Below are 5,642 nucleotides of genomic sequence, written 5' to 3'. Positions count from 1 at the left end.
GATCTTATTTTCCATGGCTGAGTAATATTCCATTGTGTGTATGTATGTATACATATATATATGTATGTGTGTGTGTGTGTGTGTATCTCACATCTTCTTTATCCATTCATGTATTGATAGACACTGATGCTTCCATATTTTGGTTATTGTAAATAATACTGCAATAACCATAGTGTTGCATATATCTTTTTTGAATTAGTGTTTTTGTTTTCTTTGGATAAATAGCCAGTAGTGAAATTACTAGATCATATGGTGTTTCTTGGTGTCAAATTTAGACATTCTTTTTTTTAAGTTTATTTATTTATTTTTGAGAGAGAGAGAGAGAGAGAGAGTGCACAAGTTGGGGGAGGGGCAGAGAGAGATGAGAGAGAGAATCCCAAGCAGCCTCCATGCTGTCAGTGAAGCCCAATGCAGGATTCCATCTCACAAATCATGAGATCATGACCTGAGCCGAAATCAAGAGTCAGATACTCAACCAACTGAGCCATCCAGACACCCCCATGTGGTGTTTCTATTTCTAATTTTTTTTTGAGGAAACTCCGTACTGTTTTCCACAGTGGCTACACCAATTTGCATTCCCATCAACAGTGCTCAAGGTTTGGTTTTTCTCCAAATCCTCACCAACACGTGTTGTTTCTTATGTTTTTTATTTTAGCCTTTCTGACAGGTGTGAAGTGATATTTCTTGGTGGTTTTGATTTGCATTTCCCTGATGATGAGTAATGTTAAGCATCTTCTCATGTGTCTGTTGGCCATCTGTATGATTTTTTGAAGAAATGTCTATTAAAGTCCTGTGCTCATTTTTTAATCAGATTGTTTGGTTTTTTGGTGTTGAACTGTGTAAGTTCTTTATATATTTTGGATATTAATCCCCTGTTAAATATGTCATTTGCAAATATCTTCTCCCATTCAGTATATTGCCTATTTTTTTAAATATTTTTTTAAAGTTTATTTATTTTAAGAGAGAGAGAGAGAGATAGAGAGCAAGTGGGGGAGGGGAAGAGAGAGAGGGAGACAGAGGATCCCAAGCAGGCTCCGTGCTGTCGGCATAGAGCCAGATGTGAGGCTTGAACTCACAAACTGTGAGATCATGACCTGAGCTGAAAACAAGAGTTGGGTGGTTAACCAACTGAGCCACCCAGGCCCCCCTATTGCTTATTTGTTTTGTTTGTGGTTTCCTTTGCTGTGCAAAAGCTTTTTATTTTGGTGCAGTCCCAATAGTTTATGTTTGCTCTTATTGCCCTTGCCTGAGGAGACACATCTAGAAAAATGTTTCTACAGCTAGTGCTAAAGAAATTACCGCCTATGTTTTCTTCTAAGAGTTTTATGGTTGCAGCTCTCACATTTAGCTCCTAATCCATTTTAAGTTTGTGTCTGTGTGTGTGTGTGTGTGTGTGTGTGTGTGTGTGATGTAAGAAAGTGGTTCAGTTTCATTCTTTTCCATGTAGTTTTCCAGTTTTCCTGGCACCATTTGTTGAAGAGGCTGTCTTTTTCCCAATGCATATTCTTACCTCCTTTGTCATAGATTTGTTAACCATGTAAGTGTGGGTTTATTTATGAACTCTCTATTCTATTCCATTGACCTATGTGTCTGTTTTCATTCTAGTACCACATATTGTCTTGATTACTATAGTTGTGTAATATATCTTGAAATCTGGGAATGTGATACTTCTAGCTTTGTTCTTCTTTCTCAAGATAACTGGGTCTTTGGTGGTTCCATACAAATTTTAGGAGTATTTTTTCTGGTTTTGTGAACAGTGCTGTTGGTATTTTGATAGGGATTGCATTAAATCTGTAGATTGCTTTGGGTAGTATAGACATTTTAACATTGGTTCTCCCAACCCATGAACATGAAATATATTTCCATTTGCTTGTGTCATTTTCAGTTTCTTTCATTAGTATTTTATAGTTTTTGAAGTATAGGTCTTTCACTTCCTTGATTAAGTTTTTTTTTTTAAGACACATTTATTCAGCATCATGATGAGACTATTACATTTAGCAATCAACAGCATGGGTGCAAAAAAAAAATCTACATTAAAACCCTTTGTTGGCATGCTTTACACTTTCCACGGAACAGAAACTAAAATAATCTCTTATACAATTAGTCACAAATACAGTCCTCAAGTTTTTTGCCCATACACATGAGTATTGTCTAAAACATGTCTTTGTAGGTGCTAGGCCCTGCCACTACTGTGTGTGGCTGAGTTCACAAATCTGTTGTAACCTGTAGCTTCCCTGTCACTTCTCTGGATCTTCTCTCCTGCTAACCTTTGTTTCCTGGCAGTGATTAAAACCTCCTGCCATTGCCATAGCTACTGCTGCTGCTGCTGAAACCTCCATAGCCACCGTGGTTTCATGGTTTAGCAAAGTATTGGCCTCTACCACCATAAGGGCTAAAGCTTCTGCCTCCAAAATTTCCTCCTTTCATGGGTCCAAAATATGAAGATTGATTGTTGTAATTGCCAAAATCATTATAGCTTTTCCACCACCTCCAAAGTTGCTTCCATCCACCAAATCTGTTATAGCCATCCCCACAGCCACCATATCCACCACCACCTGAACTGCCACCAAAGCCACTTTGCCCACTGAAGTTTCCTCCACGACCAAAGTTGTCATTCCCACCAAAACCACCTCCAATTTCCAGAAAGAACCACTTTGACCTCTTTCGCTGGATGAACAACTGGCCATTTCTTGCTTAGATAGGACTTTCCTTACTTCACAGTTGTGGCCATTCACAGTATGGCATTTTTGAATGACAGTCTTGTCTAGATCATGGTCATCATGATCATGGTCATCAAATGTTACAAAAGCAAAGCCTCTCTTTTTGCCACTGCCTCGGTCGGTCATGATTTCAATCACTTCAGTTTTCCCATACTTTTCAAAATAATCTCTTAGATGATGTTCTTTGGTGTCTTCTTTAATGCCACCAACATCTTTTTCACAGTTAAGTGGGCACCAGGTCTTTGAGAATCTTCTCTTAAGACAGCCCTCTTGGGTTCCACAACTCTTCCATCCACCTTGTGTGACCCTGTATTCATGGCTGCATCCACCTCCTCCACAGTGGCACACGTGACAAACTCAAAGTCTCTGGAATGCTCGGTGTTTGGATCCCTTGTTACCACAGTGTGTGAGCGTTCCCCATTGCTCAAAATGACTCCTTAGACTCTCATGGGTTGTCTCAAAGCTCAAAACTCTGATGAAGGCTCTTTGGGAGACTCTGACTTAGACATGCTGGTGGTGGGAGGGGAGACTTTAACGATGCTTCCTCGGCGCTGTCCATAAGCAGAAAGTCCTTGATTAAGTCTTTACCTAGACGTTTTATTCTTCTTGATGAAATTGTAAGTGGGACTGTTTCCTTAATTTCTCTTTCTGCTACTTCAGTATTAGAGTATAGATATGCTGCAGATTTCTGCCTATCAATTTTGTATCCTGCTATTTTACTGAATTCATTTAGCAGTTCTGGTAGTTTTTTGGTGGAGTCTTTGGGTTTTCTCTATACAGTATCATGCCATCAGCAAATATAATCATAGTTATTTTAAGTTCCAGTTTGATAATGTCAACATCCCTGCCATGTCTGATTCTGATGCTTGCTCTATCTCTTCAAATTGTGTTTTTTGCCTTTTAGTGTGCCTTACAATTTTTCTTGATAGTTTGACAGGATGTACCAGGTTAAAAAAAAAAAACAAACAAAACCTGCTGTAATGTGGTGCCTTTAGTAACGTGGTGAAAAAGTGTGGCAGTAGGGGAGACGTTCTATAGTCCTGTGATTAGGTCTCAATCTTGGTGAACCTATTTCTCTGGATTTTGAAATTTACAAGTATTTTTGTGTTTTTTTTCTCCCAGCTTAGGTGGGACAGGATGGCTAGAGTGGGCTGGAGTTGGATATTTTCCATCTTGCAATTCAGTTAGGCTCTGGTTAACTAGTTAGGCTCTGGTTAACAGTTACCCCTGAAGGCAGACCTTGTTCTTAACACAGTGCTCTGGTATATTTCAAATTGGTTCCTTTTCATCTCCTCCTACCAGAAGCACAAAGAGATTTTTTCTCAATATTTACAGTGAGAACTGTAATATGTAGATCTCAGTGAGAACTGAGATATGTAGAGCCCTGGAGGTATAACTCACAAAAGTATAGTAGCCTTTGTATGTCTGAGTTCTTCTGGAGTTTTTAACTCTCATATTTGTCCATGTTGAGCCTCTAACAATTTGTCAGTTGCAGATTGGGTTTCCAATCCTGGAAGTTTCTCATGGTGGTTTCCATTTGAGTCTCTGCTCCCTGTATTTACCTGTAGGTCTCTCCAATCTTGGGAACAGCGGGTTGCTGTCCAAGAAGAGTTGGATCCAAGAAGAGTAATTGATTTTTCAGTCTTTTAAGGTTTTTACTTCTTGCTGGGGCAGAGCGGAGACTTCCAGACTCCTAACATGCAGAACCAGAACCTAGAAGTCTTTACTATTTTTTTTTTTTTTAAAGTGAGCCAGAATGAGAGAGAGCTCATGAGCAGGAGAGAGGCAGAGGGAGAGGGAGAGAGAGACTCTAAGCAGGCTCCACACCCAGAGAGGAGCCCGATGTGGGACTCAATCTCATGGCTGTGAGATCATGACCTGAGCTGAAATTAAGAGTCAGATACTCAATTGACTAAGCCAGCCAGGTGCCCCTAGTAGACATCTTCTATGTACTTATCACTGTTTTAGGAGCACTGTATTAAAGGACAACAGCAAATAAGACAATGACCCTGATCTTAGAGAAGTTAAAATTTGTCAGGAGAGACAGGTGGTGTTTTTTTAAAAAATTTAAATCACATCATTCTCACAACACACACACACACACACACACACACACACACACACACAGAGAAGGTGGCAATGTGAGGTGATAGGTATGTTAATTGGCTTGACTGCAGTAATTATTTCATAATGCATATATATCAAAGCATGACATTGTATACTTTAAATTTTTTTTTTCAACGTTTATTTATTTTTTGGGACAGAGAGAGACAGAGCATGAATGGGGGAGGGGCAGAGAGAGAGGGAGACACAGAATCGGAAACAGGCTCCAGGCTCTGAGCCATCAGCCCAGAGCCGAAGCGGGGCTCGAACTCACGGACCGCGAGATCGTGACCTGGCTGAAGTCGGACGCTTAACCGACTGCGCCACCCAGGCGCCCCAATGACATTGTATACTTTAAATATATACACTTTTTATTTGTCAATTATACCTCAATAAAGCTGGAAAAAATAAATCATATTATATTTTAAAGATATTTTTATGGGAAAATACAAATCCTCTACGAATTCCATTTTAGTGTTTTAGATTTTAAACTCTTCTGGCTGGCTCAGTCAGAAGAATATGCAACTCTTGGGGCGCCTGGGTGGCGCAGTCGGTTAAGCGTCCGACTTCAGCCAGGTCACGATCTTGCGGTCCGTGAGTTCAAGCCCCGCGTCGGGCTCTGGGCTGATGGCTCAGAGCCTGGAGCCTGTTTCCGATTCTGTGTCTTCCTCTCTCTCTGCCCCTCCCCCGTTCATGCTCTATCTCTCTCTGTCCCAAAAATAAATAAACGTTGAAAAAAAAATTTTTTTAAAAAAAGAAGAATATGCAACTCTTGATCTCAGGGTTGTGAGTTTGAGCCCCACGTTGCATGTAGGGATT

At 40.1% G+C, this 5,642-nt stretch overlaps 1 pseudogene; it reads right to left on the bottom strand.

Annotated features, from left to right (window-relative positions):
• Nucleotides 1-1,974: 1,974 nt before the first annotated feature.
• On the bottom strand, nucleotides 1,975-3,229 carry LOC112867546 (heterogeneous nuclear ribonucleoprotein A1-like; annotated as a pseudogene).
• Between the last annotated feature and the right edge of the window lie 2,413 nt (nucleotides 3,230-5,642).

The sequence above is a fragment of the Puma concolor genome, chromosome B4, assembly GCF_028749965.1.
Source record: "Puma concolor isolate L17-30 chromosome B4, mPumCon1.1.hap2, whole genome shotgun sequence".
Classification (NCBI taxonomy): domain Eukaryota; kingdom Metazoa; phylum Chordata; class Mammalia; order Carnivora; family Felidae; genus Puma; species Puma concolor.
The sequence above is the reverse complement of the archived record's forward strand: the minus strand, read 5'-3'. Positions and strand labels throughout refer to the sequence as shown.